Here is a 19,794-nt window from a genome sequence, read left to right on the forward strand (position 1 = left end):
AGGCCTGGTGGTGACAAAATCTCTTACCATTTGCTTGCCTGTAAGGATTTTATTTCTCCTTTGTTTATGAAGCTTAGTTTGGCTAGATATGAAATTCTGGGTTGAAAATCCTTTTTTATAAGAATGTTAGCCCACACTCTCTTCTGGCTTTAGGCTTTCTACAAAGAGATCTGCTGTGAGTCTGATGGGCTTCCCTTTGTGGGTAACCTAACCTTTCTCTCTGGCTGCCCTTAATATATTTTCCTTCATTTCCACCTTGGTAAGTCTGACGATTATGTGACTTGGGGTTGCTCTTTTCGAGGAATATCTTTGTGGTGTTCTCTCTATTTCCTGAATTTGAATGTTGGTCTGTCTTGCTAGGTTGGGGAAGTTCTCCTGCATAATATCCTGAAGAGAGTTTTCCAACTTGGTTCCATTCTCCCCATCACTTTCAACTGCACCAATCGAATGTAGGTTTGGTCTTTTTACATGGTCCTGTACTTCTTAGAGGCTTTGATCCTTCCTTTTAATTCTTTTTCTCCAATCTTGTCTACATGCTTTATTTCATTAAGTTGATCTTCAAGCTATGATATCCTTTCTTCTGCTTCATTGATTTGGCTGTTGATACTTGTGTATGCTTCATGAAGTTCTCGTGCTGAGTTTTTCAGCTCCATCAGGTCATTTATGTCCTTCTCTAAACTGGTTATTCTAGTTAGTAATTCCTCTAACCACTTTTCTTGGCATTGGGTTAGAACATGCTCCTTTAGCTCAGAGGAGTTTGCTATTACCCACCTTTTGAAGCCTACCTCTGTCAATTCATCAAACTCATTCTCCATTCAGTTTTGTTCCCTGCTGGTGAGGAGTTGTGATCCTTTGGAGGGGAAAAGGCATTCTGATTTGTGGAATTTTTGGCCTTTTTGTGCTGGTTTTTCCTCATCTTCGTGGATTTATCTACCTTTGCTCTTTGATGTTGGTGACCTTTGGATGGGGTTTTTGTGTGGATGTCACTTTAGTTGATATTGATGCTATTCCTTTCTGTTTGTTAGTTTTCCTTCTAACAGTCAAGCCCCTCTGCTGCAGCTCTGCTGGAGTTTGCTGGAGGTCCACTCCAGACCCTATTTGACTGGGTATCACCAGCAGAGTCTACAGAACAGCAAAGAATCTGCCTGTTCCTTCCTCTGGAGGCTTTGTCCCAAGGGGCACCCACCAGATGCTAGTCAGAGCTCTCCTGTATGAGGTGTCTGTTGACCTCTGCTGGGAGGTGTCTCCACATCAGGAGGCACAAAGGTCCAGGAGGTAGTCTGTCCCTTAGCAGAGCTCGAGCACTGTGCTGGGAGATCCACTGCTCTCTTCAGAGCCACCAGGCAGGAATGTTTAAGTCTGCTGAAGCTGTGCCTACAGCCACCCCTTCCCCCAGGTGCTCTGTCCCAGGGAGATGGGAGTTTTATCTATAAGCCCCTCACTGGGGCTGCTGCCTTTCTTTCAGAGATGCCCTGCCCAGAGAGGAGGAATCTAGAGAGGCAGTCTGGCTCCAACAGCTTTTCAGAGCTGTGGTGGACTCCACCCAGTTTGAACTTCCCTGCTGCTTTGTTTACACTGTGAGGGGAAAACCACCTACTTACGCCTCAGTAATGGTGAACGCCCCTCACTCTATCAAGCTCAATCATCTCAGGTCGATTCAAACTGCTGTGTTGTCAGTGAGAATTTCAGGCCAGTTGTTCTTAGCTTGCTGAGCTCCATGGCTCAGTGACTGCCCAAACAGCTGCCCAGTTTTGTACTTGAAACCCAGGGCCCTGGTGGTGTAGGCACCTGAAGAAATCTCCTGGTCTGCCGGTTGTGAAGACAGCGGGAAAAGTGTAGTATCTGGGCCAAAATGCGCCATTCCTCATGCACAGTCCCTCACGGCTTCCCTTGGCTAGGAGAAGGAACTCCCCGACCCCTTGCACTTCCCAGATGTGGAGACACCCCATCCTGCTTTGGCTTACCTTCCATGGGCTGCACCCACTGTCTAACCAGCGCCAATGAGATGAACTGGGTACCTCAGCTGGAAATGCAGAAATCACCTGCCTTCTGCATTGATCTCACTGGGAGCTGCAGACTGGAGCTGTTCCTATTCAGCCATCTTGCCAGCCACCCATTTGTTAATGTATTTCTTTTTGTTTTTGTTTTTGTTTTTTTGTTTTTTTTGCTGTTGTCCCAGGTTTATTGAAAATAATACAGCATTGATTCAAACAGGTCCCCGAGGTGTTTTGAAGTTCATCCCAACTGTAGGCTGAGTGACCTGCAGGTTGGATAGACTGCCAAAATCCAAAAGCTTCAGCATTTCCTTAGTGTCAGGATCTACTTCAATGATCTCCTGATCCAGGGCTGAGACCTCAGGAACATAATTGTCTCTCCTTTCTCTCTCCTCCTCCTGCAGCTTGATGGAGATACCTCTTACTGGGCCTCTCTGAATCCGCTTCATCAGATGTGTGACATAGCCTGCTATCTTGTTGCGTAGCTTCTTGCTAGGGATAATGGCGATCTCCTCGCACACGCGCTTGTTCGTGTGGAAGTCGTTGCCCAGGTGCGTGTAGTACTTTTCTATGATGACCCGGGCCGCCTTCTTCACGGTTTTGGTGCGAACGCGGCCCACGTTGGCGGGTTGTTAGTGAAAGAGGAAACCGGACTGTTAATGTATTTTTAAGAAATATTTTCCATCCACAGTTGGCTGAATCCTTGAATACAAAGGGCTGACTGTAATAACTATTGCTGTTATCTACAGTCTCAGAGCTGTCCTTGAACCCCCTATTCCTTACCTCTGCAAGTACCTCTTTTGACTTTCTTCAAAATTAAGTCTAAATCCAGCCAGGGCTTGGCACATCTATTGCTGCAACTCCAGTGCATGCCACCCAGATTCCTGGAGCTGTTCTCCTTGCTTCCACTCTTGGTCCCTGCAGTCCCCACCAAGCAGCCACAGTGATCTTGATTTTCAGAGGGCTACATCAGAGCATGACACTGAGAACAAAACTCAAACCGTTCCCCAGGACCTGCAAGAACTGGCCCCTTCTGCTCTCTCCACCTGTGTGTTGATCAGCTCTAGCCACAGTAGCCTTCTTGCTGTACCTAGAATGGATCTTGCTTGCTCTCACTACAGGGCCTGTGAACTCACCATTTCCTCTGCCAGGATGCAGTCAGGGGTGTCCCATTCTCATCCTTTCCTCAAAGCAGGCTTTATTTTTTAAACTTAATTAATTTATTTTTTGAGACGGAGTTATGCTCTTGTCGCCCAGGTTGGAGTGCAATGGCATGATCTCAGCTCACCACAACCTCCGCCTGTGGATTCAAGCGATTCTCCTGCCTCAGCCTCCAGAGGCAGTAGCTGGGATTACAGGCATGCCCCACCATGCCCAGCTGATTTTTGTATTTTTAGTAGAGATGGGGTTTCTCCATGTTGGTTAGGCTGGTCTCCAATGATGCCCGCTTCGGCCTCCCAAGGTGCTGGGATAACAGGTGGGAGCCACTGTACCCGGCCTAAAAATGTTTATTTATTTATTATTATTATTATTATTATTGAGACAGAGTCTCGCTCAGTCACCAGGTTCCAGGCTGGAACGATCTTGGCTCACTGCAAACTCCTCCTCCCAAGTTCAAGTGATCCTCTCACTTCAGCCTCCTGAGTAGCTGGGACTACAGGTGCCCACCACCATGCCCGGCTACTTTTGTATTTTTAATAAAGACTGTGTTTCACCATGTTGGCCAGACTGGTCTTGAACTCTTGACCTCAGGTAATCCACCCTCCTCAGCCTCCCAAAGTGCTGGGATTACAAGCATGAGCCACCATGCCCAGCCTAAGCAGGCTTTTATGACCATCCTTTTAATGTTGCCTTCAACACAAGAGCCTCACTTTCTTCACAGCAACATTTGAAATGATGGTTTTTAGTGGTTTATGGTTTGATAGCTCCCAGGAGGGCCAGAACTTATCTATTTTGTTCAGTTTTATGTTCTCAGGGCCTAGAGAGAGTGTTAGAAAATATTTATAGTATTGTAAATATTTTGCTAAATGAATGAATAAAGTTATGTCTGTGGTTATTGTAGTTTCTTTTCTTTTTCAACAAGAAAAGAAATATTGTAACTTCTGAGATATTGTAACTTCTTAAAATGTCTGCTGTAAGTGACCTGGAATAGTGGCTCATGCCTGTAATCCCAGCACTTTGGGAGGCTGCAGTGGGTGGATTATCTGAGCTCAGGACTTTGAGACTACCCTGAGCAACATGGTGAAATCCCATCTCTACTAAAAATACAAAAACCAGCTGGGCATGGTGGGGGTTTAGCGAAACCCCATCTCTACTAAAAATACGAAAAAGTAGCCAGGTGTGGTGGTGGGTACCTGTAGTCCTAGCTACTTGGGAGGCTGAGGCATGGGAATTGCTTGAGCCCCAGAGGCAAAAGTTGCAGTGAGCTGAGATCACACCACCATACCCTAGTTTGGGCTACAGAGTGCGACTCTGTCTCAAAAAGAAAAAAAATAAAGTCCGAAGTAAGCTAAAAGAAAATGGTGGGTTTCCAAACAGTATGACCTCATTTTCCCTTTTCTAAAATTTTGTTTCCAAAAACATATGCACACACCTATCCATGTATACACATACACATACATATAATATATATAACACACACACATACATTGTACATACCCAAATTTATATACAAACATCTCTAAGAGGATACATCAAAATATTAATTTTTTTCTTTACAGTCAAGATACATATGTTTTAACATCATAAATAATCTCTAAAACAATTTCCATTTCAAAACAATCAAAGTGAAAACAACGTTTTTGATAAAACAACCAACAGGGAAAGGAGAAAGCCCTAGGACCTGAGCTTAAGCCAATGAACATCACATTTCATTTCATTTCCAAACTCCTGACAGCCAAAGGGGCTGGTGCTGCTCCCAGACATCAGGCGTGCTGGTCTGGGGAGACATGTTCTTTCCTGGTGTTCGGCTCTGGGAACGGAGCATAGGAATGTTGAGATAAAGGGCACCGTGCAACGTGGTGAACAATGTCCTCAGCTTTACCAGTGACACTGACACATTCTTCAATAACTATTTGTCACATCCACCCTCTATAAAAACTAGGGTATAACATCAGATCCCGACTCAGCAAAGACATTTTTGCATGCAGCAAAACTCAAGCACTTGTATATATTGCCTAACTTGTGGATGGAATCACAGGCACTTATATAATGCTGACAGCATGCCAGGCTGTGTTCTAAGTACTTTACATATACTAACTGGTTTCATTCTCACATTAACCCTAGGAGATGGGCACTGTTATATTGCCATCATCATACTCATTTTACAGATGAGTCAACTAGGTACAGAAAAGTTAAACAAAATGCCTAAGGTCCTACGGCTAGTCAATGGTAAAGCTGAGATTTGGACCTACACAGGCTGGCTCTGGCACTCTGGGCTCCTTACCACTAAGCAATACTGCCCCCCAAAAACCAGAGGCCTGGGGCAGTTACACATTCCTTTTGACTTACACCGACTCGTCTTCCTGTCCACCCAGTATTTTGACACTGGATTGATATAATCAGCCCAGCCAGGCATATTCCATGTGGAACCATTCTTTTCCTTTATTCTTTTTGTTTTTGTTTCGGTTCTATGAGAAAACAGGCACCATTCTTTAATTAAGCACAGCTAAAGGCAACTGGCTTATAGGCTTGGCACAGTAGGATAGAATGGTAGGAGTGTGCATTTTGGGGGTAGACTGCCTAGGGTTTGAATCACAGCTCCAGCACTTTTAGCCTTGTAACAGGAAACTTAACTGTTCCAAGCCTGTTAAATCATCTAGAAAATGAAAGAACTAAGGCTGACATCTTATGGGGATTGTGGAGATGAAAGGTGATCATCAGTATGAATGTACCTGACCCAATACCCAATTCTGTTGAGAAGGTATGTGATAAAAATTAGTTCTTGAGAGGCCAAGCCCACCAGCCATTCATTTATTCAATTTCCTCTTGAATGGAATAATCCTACTTGCTTCGTAGGGTCTTTTGAGTGATTTAATGTAATAATTAATGTACAATGCTTAGCATAGGTACCATCTGTGCTTAAAAGTTAGTTATCATTGTCGTCATTACTTGCTGCTAGTATAACAAAGTGGAGAAAAGTGGGGGCTTGGCCAGGCACAGTGGCTCATACTTGTAATCCCAGCACTTTGAGAGGCTGAGACGGGTGGATCCAGGAGTTCAAGACCAACCTGGGCAACATGATGAGATCCTATCTTTTTTGTATTTTGTAAAAATATAAAAATCTAGCTGGGCGTGGTGGCATGTGCCTGTAGTCCCAAGTATTTGCGGGGGCTGAGACTGTGGAATTGATTGAGCCCAGGAGTTCGAGGTAGCAGCGAGCTGTGATCAGGCCACTGCACTTCAGCCTGAATGAGAGACATTGTCTCAAAAAAAAAAAAAAAAAAAAAAAAAAGGGGACTCTTCAAAGTCACCCAACCTAGGCTCAAACTATGGATTCTGGGGCAGATTACATCATCTCTCTAAGCCTCAGTTTCCTTATCTGAGAAATGGGATAATAACAGTCCAAATGTAACAATGTGTGTAATGCTTTGGCATGCTGCCTGGGAATTAAGCCCTTAGCTACTGTTCTCTCTGATGTAGGTTGGTCCTAACCACCTGTCCCTCTTGGGCAGGAGTGGGCTCACTCTCCATCTGAGAAGTCCTGGGCTGGGGTCAAGGGTCTCTATTTGAGGATCCTTGGCTTGTAGACCATCTGATCCATGGCTGGCATACACACTACACTAGAATGACCAGCTGCCCCAGGAAAGCCAGCCTGGGTCCTGGCAGAGTGGGTGGGTGGAAGACAAGCTGTCTTGAAGCTCAGGAATGAGCATATCCTGATGCCTCTGAGCTTGGCAGGCACCTTTGGGAAGCTCAGACCCACCATCAGGGCCAGGTGCCCAGCCTGAGTCTTGCAGCAACCTGAGCAGTCGCTTTGTGCCTGAACAGAGTGTCCTTTGTGTGGTGGCAGCAATGGATTACTGCTCCTGGGCAGCAGGTTACTCACCCAAGTGCAATCCCTAATTTAATAACTGGAGCAATTGCTGGGCTGCACCAGCGGGGCTACCAGGTTGGCCTCCAGGGGCAGGTGCTGCAATGGCTGTCACTGTACCCTGGGGAGGACCTCAGGGCCTCCATTCCAAGATGTCCAAGCTACATCCATTATCCCCACAGTGGGGTTTGGAAACTTCAAGAAGGGGCTGGACACGGTGGCTCACGCCTGTAATCCCAGAACTCTGGGAGGCCAAGGCAGGTGGATCATTTGAGGTCAGGAATTCAAGACCAGCCTGGCCAACATGGTGAAACCCTGTCTCCACTAAAAAATACAAAAATTAGCCTGGCAGTAGTGGTGCGCACCTGTAATCCCAGGTACTTGGGAGGCTGAGGCAGGAGAATTGCTTGAGCCTGGGAGGTGGAGGTTGTAGTGGGCCGAGATCACGCCACTACATTCCAATCTGGGTAAGAGTGAGACCCTGTCAAAAAAAAAAAAAAAAAAGGAAAACCCCAAAACAAGTAGGTTCTCAGAAAACCCTGGACGTCCTCAAGCTAATGGATCTAAAGTTTTTCTAGTGCTAACAGCAACCCTACCCAGCAGGAAGTATCACCTGTACTTTGTAGAGAGGAAACCGAGACTCAGAGAGGTTGAAGTTAAGCGAGGGGCCCCAGGGTCCCCAGCCAACCCAAGAGCCTTTCTTGCTGCCCAGTCAGGACATCCCTGGTGGTATTGAAAACAGGGGGAGGCTGAGGGGAGCAAAGCCACCATTTAATCTCATTGAAAGCAGTTATTAAGTTAGTGCAAAAGTGATTGCAGTTCTTGCCATTATTTTTAGTGGCAAAAAACCCAATAACTTTAGCACCATCTCACCATCACCTCCTCTGACAGAGGTGTCATTATTCCTTTTAACAGAGGAGAAAGCTGAGACCCATGGAGGTTACTTGTCCCTGATCCCATAGTAGGTAAGTGGCAGAACTAGAATTTGAACTCACCTTTCTCTGTGAGTAGGACAGATGGTGAATTATTGCCACATATTGATTGAAGCAGGAGTTGGTAACATGGCAAGTCTCTTAAAACCCGGTTTTATTAAGTACAATACACATATGTACAGAAAAGTGCATATGTGTATACCTTATAGAAAAGTGCAGCAACCATGAGTTTTCACAACCTGAACGCCGCCAGAATACCGCCATCTGCACCTAGGTGCAGAAGTAGAGCTTTCCCCGTGACACACACACACCCTCATCCCCAGCCTGATCATTATCCTGACTTCTAATCTCATCAGTTCATTTTGTCCTTTAGCTAAATGAAATCACACATCATGTGTCCTTTTGTGCCTGCCTTCTTTCGTACATTATGTTTGCATATAGCAAGTATGTTTTTCAACGTTTTATTGTGAAACTTTTCACACATCACAGCAAAAGTTGAAAGCATTTTATAGTGAAGACCCTTAAACTCACCGTTTAAATTCTACTGTGAATGTTGTACTGCACATGCCTTTCTTTCATGTAAAGCCATCCCTCTAGCCATTTACTAATGCATCGACTTTATTATGGATTTCAAAGTAAACTGCAGGCATCAATACAATTTCCTTAAATACTTCAGCATGCACATCTATTTGCTCACAATTTTTATCCTTTTGATGTAAAATTTATGCACAAGTGCTTTTTATTGAGCTTTGATAAATGCATATACCTGTGACCCCAAACTGTGACCCCAGCCAAGATATCAAGATAAAGAACAAAATAAAGAACATTCTCATCATTCCAGGAAGTTCCCTTATGCCCTTTCCTGGTCAATACTCTGCCCTCCTGCACCCTGGGCAACCCACTGTTCTGATATTTTTCCACAGTAGATTGGTTTTGCCTGTTCTGAAAATTCATATAAATGGAATCATACCTTATATACTCTCTTGTGTAAGGCTTCTTTCATTCAGTGTAGTGTTTTGAGATTCATCCATGTTGTTGCTGCATATCATTAATTCATTCCTTTTTATTAATGGGAAATATTCTTTTGTAGAAATATGCTGCAGTTTGTTTGTCCATTTTCCTATTGATGGACACCTGGGCTGTTGACTATTTGGGGCCATTATGAGAAAGGTACTATGAGCACTCTTGTACAAGGCTTTTTGTGAACATATGTTTTTATTTCTTTTGAGTAAATACTTAGGAATGTAATGGCTGAGTCACAGGGTAGGTGTATGTTTTATTTTTTAATAACTGACAGATCTTTTTCCAAGGTGGTTGCACCACCAACACTGTATCACTTTACCACCAACAATGAATGAGAGTTTCAGTTGCTCCCCAGCCTCATCAACATTTGGTATTGTCTAATTTTCTTTTCTTTCTCTCTCTCTTTTTTTTTTTTTTTTTGTTGAGACAGAGACAGAGTCTCACTTTGTCACCCAGGCTGGAGTGCAGTGACATGATCTCAGCTAACTGCAACCTCCACCTCCCAGGCTCAAGTGATCCTCCCACCTCAGCCTCCCAAGTAGCTGGGTCTACAGGCATGTGTGGCCATGCTGGGCTAAATTTTTGTATTTCTTGTAGAGACAGGGTATCATTATGTTGCCCAGGCTGGTCTCAAACTTCTGAGCTCAAATGATCTACCCCACCTTGGCCTCCCAAAATGCTGGGACTACAGGCATAAGCTACCACGCTTGGCTGGTATTGTCCATCTTTTTAATGTTTCTGGTAGGTATGTAGTAGCATCTCACTGTGGCTGAACTTCACATTTTTATGAAAAGGCACCTCTTTCTCCAGATAGATACAGCTCCTTGCCAAGGCTTGAAGCTTAGCAAGCAGAGTACATTCTCTTTCATGCAGAGCACAGCCTGCCCAACAACCCATCACGGCTATGCTTCAGGTCTCCCTGCCTACTGGGCACAATGAACAGGAGCCAGCTCTTGAAGTACTATCTTTATTTTAAAGAAAAATAGCAAAAAATCAAGGTAACCTCAGATGTCTCAACATTATTTAATGCAAAGAAATAAAAAGTGTAATTTAATGCAAAGAAATAAAAAATCCAGGCAAACTATTAATTAAGTATAAAGGCAGCATTCATGAATGTGCAAAAATATAAAACACTCACCTCATGAGTTTAAAGAAAAAAGAGAATAATTTCAAGGAAGGCCATCAAAAGATGAAGGGAAGGCCAGGCATGGTGGCTCACGCCTGTAATCCCAGCACTTTGGGAGGCAAAGGCAGGTGGATCACCTGAGGTCAGGAGTTTGAGACCACCCTAACCAACACAGTGAAACCCCCTCTCTACTAAATAAAAAAAAAAAGAAAAAGAAAAATAGCATTTATAGTGGCTGAGAGTGACCTCTGCCATTAGACTATCTGGGTTCAGACCCCAGCCTCACCACATACCAGCTATGTGACAGTGGACAAATTACTTCCCATTTTTACGTCTTCATTCCCTCACATCTACTCATAAGTCTGTGGTGGAGACTAAATGAGATGGAGCATGGAACGTGCCGACCACAGTGCCTGGCACAGAAAACACCAGTAACCATTAGTTGTGTTGTTATTGTTATTATGTGAGTAGAAAAGTTATACATAATTATTATAGAAAATGAAGAAAAGTAAAAAGCAGCTTAAAGTTACCATAAACCTGACACCCAAAGATAACTGTTATTAATATTTGGTGCATTTTTATAGTATTTCTATATATAATTTTTTTTACTTGGGTGCCCAGGCAGGAGTGCAGTGGTGTGATCTCAGCTCACTGCAGCTTCAATCTCTAGAGCTCAAACAATCCTCCTACCTCAGACTCCTGAGGAATGAGACCACAGACACAAACCACCGTGCCCAGCTAATTTTTTGATTTTTTTGTGGATATGGGTTCTCAGTTTGTTGCCCAGGCTGGTCTGAAACTCCTGGGCTCAAGCTATCCTCTCACCTTGGCCTCCCAAAGTGTTGGGATTACAGGCGTGAGCTACTGCACCCAGACTAGAATGTTTTAAAACACCAGTGGCATCATCCTCTGTATACGATTTCATATTCTCTTTTCTATATTTAACTCTATGTCATTAACATTTTCCCATGTCATTGTACGTTCTTCAAAACTCTACTCCTAAAGGCTGTGGAATGTTCCAGCAACAGGTGCTGCACATTATGAAGGAGTCATACCTGTGTAAGGTGATAAAGCAGTGGGCTAAAGATCAGTGATTTCAGAAATAGCCTTGTATCCTCTTGACTACATGTGATTATTCCCATAGGGTATTTTTAAAGCCTTTGATAAACATTATCAATTTGGAGCACCAGGTCAAAAACACATCATTTCACTTTTTCCTAAATATAAAATTCATGCAAGTTGTGAGAAGAAGAAATAATACATGAATGTGAAAAATAGAACATGAAAGCCCCCCTCCCTCCCCAATAATGTCACTGAAGAAAAATCACTCTGATGCACATGCTTCCAGACCTTGTATTCCATTCATATGCAACAATAGATGTAACTACACTAGCCCAAGAGTAGAAGGGGATACTGGAGTCTGCTCGTGCCTGGTTCAAGTCCTGCCTCTGCCATGTATTCACTGTGTGACCTGGGGCAAGTTAATTCACCTCACTGTGCCGTTTTCAAAAATCACTTCATTTGTTTCTGGAGTTATTTTCAAGTATCTCCAGGTTCCTCAGCATTCTCCACCCTGAATGGATACAGGAGAGTCTGTGGGAGTCTGTACCTGGCACCTGGCACTGGGCCAGGGATGCCTTAGCCCTTTGGACCAGACATTCCTCCCGTGCTGCTGCTCCCTGGACCACAGGCGAGGTTGGTGTTTCCCAGCTTTGCATCAAGTGAAGGCGTATTCACCTGGGCACATGGGGAAATTGCACATTCAGATGGGTGCCTCATGCCTAGTTATCCAATGCTTACCCAGGTAGGTGTGGTTACCTGGGGACAGGTGGGTGCCCAAGCCTCACCTACTACTTGGAGGCCCCACTGGGAGTATGGGGGATGCCATTTGGGGCCTCCTCAAAAAAGATACCACCTGCTCCAGCCCAGGAAGTCAAGCTGTAGTTGCTCACCTTGGGACAGCAGGGACAGCTTGCTGGGTTTGTAAACAAATGTGAAGCAAATGACAGTGAATGACCCACACCTCACTTAGGCCTTCACCAGGCATTGCCAAATGCTGCCTCCTCTTTACTCACTCAGGAGCCCAGGCATATAGGTGTTTTCATTTCCAAGTGGACCTTATTCAATAATCCAGGGAAAATCGCCAATATGATTAATTAAAATCTCAAGACACACTTGGTTTTGTATCTGTAGACTCTACTGAGCTACTTCCTCCAGGAAGAGGGAATTGGGCCACTTGTTGGGTTTATTTATTTACCTATCTACATGCATCTGGACAGTTTTGCATTGTGATTCATTCTGGGAGAGGTATATCAGATGGGACCACATCCAAGGAGGAACCAGGCTGGGAGAGGATGCTGGAATCCCGGAATTGCCTTCCCAGTTACCTCAGAATCAGGATTCTTCTCTCTTTTTTTTTTAATGCTTTCTCTTACTCAAGGAGTTTCCTCCCCAGAAACCTCATTAACCCTGAAACTTTTTTAGTATTTTACACAGGTAAAGGAGGCTGGTCTTTTGGACTCAGCTGAGTTCTGAGTGACTCAGGCTGAGTCCTCAGGAAAAGGCCAGAGGCTCAGGATGCAACCTGCAGAGTCCCAGGCCAGTGGCCCAACCTCCTCAAGCTTCATCTGCTTATCAGCAAAATTAAAACTTCCCACTTAGGGCGTTGTGGGTTTCAATAGAATCACACCGTGTATCAGGCTGGCTTTGGGGCCTGTGTGTGACCTGGGGCAAGTTAATTCACCTCACTGTGCCCTGTTTTCAAAAATCGCTTCATTTGTTTTCGGAGTTATTCTTCAAATATCTCCAGGTTCCTCAACATTCTCGATCCTGCATGTGCTCAACAGCACATGCTGTTCCCTCTTTCTGAGACACAATTCTTCTCTTCCCATCAACTTGGTTAGCACCAACGATCCTTCCAGCCATGGTTTAAATGTCATTTCTGGGTGCCCTGGCTCATGCCTGTAATCCCAGCACTTTTGGAGGCCAAGGTGGGCAGATTGCTTGAGTCCAGGAGTTTGAGACCAGCCTGGACAACATAGACCCTGTCTCTACAAAAGGAAAGAAACTTAGCCTGGTGTGGTGGCATGTGCCTGTGGTCCCAGCTACTTGCGAGGCTGAGGTGGGAGGATAGCTTGAGCCTGGGAGGTTGAGGCTACTGTGAGCTGTGTAACCATGCCCTTGAACTCCAGCCTAGGTGTCAGAGCAGGACCCTGTCTCTAAATAGATAAATAAATATCATTTCTTCAGAGAGCACCTCAGCCCAACTCAAGTGCCCAATTCAAAGCACCCACAGTCCCTTGAACCTTTCCTTCTCAGCCTCATCACAGCTGTAATTTAAGCAACTCTTTGTTTAACATCAGCCTCCTTGGCCAGCCCGGGAGCTCCAAGGAGGAGTGCCGGGTCTCTGTTGTTCATCCCTCCATCCCGCTCCTCATACAGGTCTGGCACTTAGTGGGCACTTGGGAAACACGAGTGACCCTTTCAGAACCCAGGAGATGGGCTGTGGATCTGGGACCCCCAGCACCCATGAGAGGCCCCTCAACTTGGCCTCTTGAGGAAAAGGTTTGGCCCAAGGCCATGGAGACAGTGGCAGAAGCTTTGGCTTTCAGGCTGTGCCCCCTTAGAACTTGGGGTTCAGTGGGTTTCCTAATTCTGTGATCAGATTAGGGGTGGGCAGGCCCAGACAAGCCTATTCTGGAGCAGAAGCCACTGGAGTGGGCAAACCCTGAGCCTCACCCATGCTACTCCGTCCCTGGCACACACACAGGCTGCTACACGCCTGGGGAAATGCAGCGGCTGCTCCCCAAATGCAACTATACCCCGACCTCCATCTTGAGAGAGGAGAGAGACTGTGGCAGAGAGTGTGGCCCCAGCAGGCACCTGTACTGATGGGAAAACACACAGGCAGGCCAACGAATACACGTTCGCGCACGCACACACAGACTCCACTCGGAGACAACTTCTGGGCAAGGCCCAGCCCTCTGCTGTGGTTTTGCATGGGCCCAGATATTTCTCTTTCTTGGTATATGAGCCAAAGAGGGTGAGAATCCTGACTGGCACAGACCAGTGGCACAGGGACCTGTTTGTCTGTGTGCCCTGGGGAATTACATTGAGAATAAGAACAATGCCAATAGCTGCAGCTGCCAAATCTGCCTTTTAAAATCAGAGACTTCTATGTGCCAGGCTCTGCACTGAGCCCTCTGTACATGACCAGTATTTATCAAGGGCCTACTGTGCTCCAGGCTCAAGGCCTACTGTGCTCCAGGCTCAAGACCTACTGCGCTCCAGGCTCAAGAACTACTGTGCTCCGGGTGTAAGGCTCTTGAGATACAGCGATGAACAAAGGAGGTTGTGTCCTCATGTAGCTTATGGTTGGGAAAGCAGATCATAAGTGAAACAAATCAATAACTTACATAGCAGGTTAGAAGTGGGTAAGAAAGGAGGAGAGAAAAGTGAAGTTGGGCCGGGGCATGCTGTGGTTTTATTTTGTTGTTGTTGTTTTTAATTTTGAGACTGGGTCTTGCTCTGTTGCCCAGGCTGAAGTACAGAAGTGTGATTACTGCTCTCACTGCAACCTTGACCTCCCAGGCTCAAGCTACCCTTCCACCTCAGCTTCCCAAGAAGCTGTAGCTACAGGTGTGCACCACCATGCCTGGCTAGCTTTCTCTTCTCTGTTTCTTTCTTTCTTTGTTTCTTTTTCTTATTTTTCTCCCCTCCCTCCCTCCCTCCCTCCGTCCCTTCCTTCCTTGTCTTTCTGTCTTTCTTTCTTGTTGTATTTTCTGTAAAAACAGGGTTTCACGTGTTTCCCAGACTGCTCTCAAACTCCTGAGCTCAAGAGATCCTCTCACCTTGGCCTCCCAAAGTACTGGAATTACAGGCATGAGCCAATGTGCCCCACCTAATGTGGTTTGAAACAGCCTGATCAGGCTCCTGGAGACACTGTATCGTCTCAGGTCACCTTCTTAATAAGCTCCTCTGGCCATCACTATTATCATCCCCATGTTATGACTGAGAGAACTGAGGCTCAGATGGGGAACAGATATGCTCAGAGGGTTTCAGTCTGTGAACAGTGGAGCTAGGATTTGAACCCAGATCTCCTTGATGTCAAAGCATTAATTAACCAGCCATGAAATGCTGCCTCCTGGCACCGTAGCCTGCCCCTGCTTGCCACAGCCCTTGGGGTGCAGGCCTTCCAGGACCGGGGGCTGTGTTCAGATTCCATCTACTGCATTACTGGCCAGAGAGGGCAGCTGCGGAGTCTCCCTAGGGCTGGTATTCCTGCCAGGCATGTGTCTCCAAGTCAGACCTGTTTGGGCTGCACAGCCCAGCCCCTGAAAAAGTTCTTTTGTGCTTTCTCAAAGGGCCTCACAAGAGGGTTAAACGCCCTCGCATTAGTGCTAATTTGGGGCTGACTTTCCTATTCAGCCAGGGACAAAGCGGTGTTTGCACAAGGGCCTGAGGAATGGGACCACACGCACTGCCAGGGAGCGGGGCTCCGTGCCCACCGCCCTCCGCCCACCCTCCCTGCCCTCGAAGGCACCTGTTTCTCTCACAGGTAACTGGAGCTCTCCTGGGATTCCAGGTCCTCTGGCTCTAGCTCTGCCCAGAGATCTGAGCAAGGTTTGGCCCCAGTATCTCCCAGCGAACACCCTCTATGAAGGAAAGGAAGGGCCCATTATGGATCCTTATTGCCATGAACAAGAAATGTTTGTCACAATAAGAAATGGAAACAACCTGAATGTCAATCAAAGGGGCAAATGGTTAAACACATGAGAGAACAAACGTTCACATCACACAGACGTTTAGAAAGAGTGAGGCTGGTCTGTGGGCACAGCACGACAGAAAGCACACACAGCCTGCTGCAAAGCGAAAAAAGAAAACTGAAAAAGAATATACACAGTAGGATCCCATTTAGATTTATTTATTTAATAATTTTTTTGAGAGGGTCTTACTCTGTTGCTCAGGCTGGAGTGCAGTGGTGTGATCTTGGCTCATGAAAGTCTTGAACTTTCCAGCTCCAGTGATCCTTTCACCTCAGCCTCCCAAGTAGCCAAGACTATAGGTGCACGCCACCACACCTGGCCAATTTGTGTGTGCGTGTGTGTAGAGACACCTGTCATCCCAGTACTTTAAGAGGCTGAAGCAGGTGAATCACTTGAGATCGGAGTTCAAGACTAGCCTGGCCAACGTGGTGAAACCCTGTCTTGAAAAAAATATATATATATTAGCCAAGCTGGGAGGGCGTGGTGGTGCACTCTTGTAATCCCAGCTACTTGAGAGGCTGAGGCAGGAGAATCGCTTGAACCCAGGAGGCAGAGGTTGCAGTGAGCCGAGATCATGCCACTGTACTCTAGAGATGAGAGAGCGAGACTCCATCTCAAAAAACAAACCAACCAACCTAGCTGGGTGTACTGTGCACGCCTGTCGTCCCAGCTACTCAGGAGGCTGAGCCAGGTGGGTAGGGTAGAGATCACAGCACTGTATTTCGGCCTGGAAACCAGAGTGAGAACCTGTCTCAAAAAAAAAAAAAGTATAAATGTGTGTGTATGTATGCCTGTGCATGTGTAAGAGAGAGAAGTACATTGAAGAATTTCTGTGTTGTTCTATACAGTTGACACTCATTACTTATAGGAGTTCTCCTCCTCTAAAGTCACCACAAACACTGACTCCCCAAATACGGAGCCATTGCTCCTAGAGAAAGTCAAGGTTAAGGTCCCGTGAGCCACTGATCACAACATTTTCATCAACCCAGCAATACGTAACCCTGTTTTATGTGTGATTCTGTTAAACACACTTTATTTGGCGTAAGTTGTTGCTTCATTTACATGGACCAAACTATAACTCATGCATGAATGAAGCTTATCTAACATGTATTTTCTCTCTGTAAGGTACATCACAGCATAGGAATACTAGACAACACTCAGCCCTACATTTGAGGGCTACTTTATTATTTATTTATTTATTTTGAGACAGGGTCTGGCTGTGTTGCCCAGGCTGGAGTGCAGTGGTGTGATCACAGCTCATGGCAGCCTTGACCTCCTAGGCCTAAGTGATCCTCCCACCTCAGCCTCCTGAGTAGCTGGAGCTACAGGCATGTGCCACCATGTCTGGCTATTTTTTTTATTTTTGTAAAGACAGGGTCTCACTATGTAGCCCAGGGTGGTTTCCAGCTCCTGAGCTCAAGCGATCCTCTCACCTTGGCCTCCCAAGGTGTGGAAATTACAGGCACGAGCCACCACCCTCAGCCTTGGGGGCCATTTTAAACAGCAAAATCACCAACAAAAAGCACAAAAAGTGAAAAGTGCAGAATTAAAGAGAGCACAATGGGACATCTGTGTATTGTGTGAGAGCTGAGAGAAGAGGGTGCGGCCTTGCTTGTTCAGCCTCAGTTGGGAATGTAGCATCGGGCGACCCAGAGTTTTTGCTGCTCCATGCTTGTATGTGAATGACAGTGAAAGCCCTTTCAATACTGATTTTGGAGTCACAGGTATATTTTAGCAAGTAGGCAAATGCCCAAATATGGAATCTGCAAAGGATGAGAATTGACTAGAGATACTTTTAAGGTTCAACTTGGCATTCTGAAAGCTCCCTGGTGCCACGCCAGGCCTCTAGCCTTGGGTGTCAATATCTGATCTTGGTTTCCTCTCCTTTGGAGAGTTGTTGTGAGAATTAAATGAAATGATGTCTGTAAAATACCTAGCACCATCTCTGACACACGGTAGGTGCTAAAAAAATGGCCATTATGAGGTGGCTCCTGCCTGTAATCCCAGTGCTTTGGGAGGCCAAGGTGGGAGAATCACTTGAGGCTACAAATTCAAGAGAAACCTAAGCAACATAGCAATATCCTCTTTTTTATTTTTATTTTTTTTTAAAGATGGGGTTTCACCATTTTGGCCAGGCTAGTCTTGAACTCCTGACCTCAGGTGATCCACCCACCTCGGCCTCCCAAAGTGCTAGGATTACAGGCGTGAGCCACCACACCTGGCAGCAATATCCTCTTTCTAGAAAAAAAAAAATTTAAATGTTAGCCAGGTATGGTGGTGTATGCCTGCAGTTACAGCTACTTGGGAAGCTGAGGCAGGAGGATCACTTGAACCTGAGGGCAGGAGGCTGCAGTGAGTCATGATCATGCTGGTGACACAGTGAGACCCTGTCTCACAAAAACAAAAAACAGGCCGGGTGTGGTGGCTCACGCCTGTAATCTCAGCATTTTGGGAGGCTGAGGTGGGCAGATCATGTAGGTCAGGAGTTCGAGGCCAGCCTGGCCAACATGGTGAAACCTGCCCTCTCTACTAAAGATACAAAAAAATTAGCCAGGTGTGTTGGCAGATGCCTGTAGTTCCAGCTACTTGGGAGGCTGAGGCAGGAGAATTGCTTGAACCTGGGAGGTGGAGGTTGCAGTGAACCAAGATCATGCCATTGCACTCCAGCCTAGGTGACAGGGCAAGACTCCGTCTCAAAAAAACAAAAAACAAAACAAAACAAAAATGTCCATTGTTACCATTATCGTCATTGCCCGGGACCCTGTGTTCTATACTGTTCGTGGCAGGGTGGTTTTAACCAAGGTTTGGGGAAAGTCTATCTTTACCAGAACTCTGGGCTGGCTTCATTTTCATGAATTCTTTGTCCCATTCAGCCCCTCTCTGGCTACTCAGAAAATAATCTGAATATTGAAACTTGTAGGCAATAAAATGATTTCATGACACTGGCCAAATCAGGACTTTTCCCCTTTGCAATGTCAGCCTTCTCCTCTCCTCTGGTGTGGCCCTGGCTCTCCACTCTCTTCCCATGGGACTGCTTAGCATGGATCCCACTAACAGTCCCATTATTAACAGTCAAGAATCTTGGGCGCAGGGCCTGGATGGCAGCTCGCCCAGAGCAGGCAGCAGCTTACGCATCAGTATTCCCCACACTCAGCACAGGGCCCGGCACAGATCAGTGCCCTGTGAAGGGCTATGAGTTGAAAACATAGTGACCTAGAGTATACTGGGTGTCCCACCCAAACCTTCTCTGACACGGAATAGAAAGTGATGAACAGAGTTAGCACTCATCACAAATATGTATTTGTGCACTGACCACGGTGGCTCATGTCTGTAACACCAACACTTTGGGAGGCTGAGGCAGGCGGATTGCTTGAGGTCAGGAATTCAAGATCAGCCTGACCGACATGATGAAACTCTACTGAAAAAACAAAAATTAGCGGAGCATGGTGGCACAAGCCTGTAATCCCAGCTACTCGGGAGGCTAAGGCATAGAATTGCTTGAACTATTGAGGCAGAGGTTGCAGTGAGCCAAGATCATGCCACTGCACTCCAGCCTGGGTGACAGAGCAAGGCTCCATCTCAAAAAACAAAAAAAGAAAAAGAAAAAGTATTTGTGGAAGCAGGGAGGAAAAGGAAGGAGAGAAGAGGCAGGCCTAACACCTACCAACTGGATGACCAGATTAACAAATGAACCAAGAAACAGATGAGACGGGATTCCTCTCATAGCTCTCCTCCTTCTCTGACCATCACTGGAAAAGGAGATAAGTAAATGAGTTGGTCTTTTAAATAATAACTGCTAGCGTAACAGGAGTATTTACTATGTGACTGGCTCTGTTCTGTTCAAGCATATTAACTAATTCAATTCTCCCACCAATTCTAGGAGATGTGTTACTGTGCCCATTTTACAGATGAGCAGATTGAG

General features: G+C 45.8%; 1 pseudogene; it reads right to left on the reverse strand.

Moving 5' to 3' along the window:
- Positions 1–2,128: 2,128 nt before the first annotated feature.
- LOC118143125 (small ribosomal subunit protein eS17 pseudogene) lies at positions 2,129–2,626 on the reverse strand (annotated as a pseudogene).
- Between the last annotated feature and the right edge of the window lie 17,168 nt (positions 2,627–19,794).

Source organism: Callithrix jacchus, chromosome 7, assembly GCF_049354715.1.
Source record: "Callithrix jacchus isolate 240 chromosome 7, calJac240_pri, whole genome shotgun sequence".
Taxonomy (NCBI): domain Eukaryota; kingdom Metazoa; phylum Chordata; class Mammalia; order Primates; family Cebidae; genus Callithrix; species Callithrix jacchus.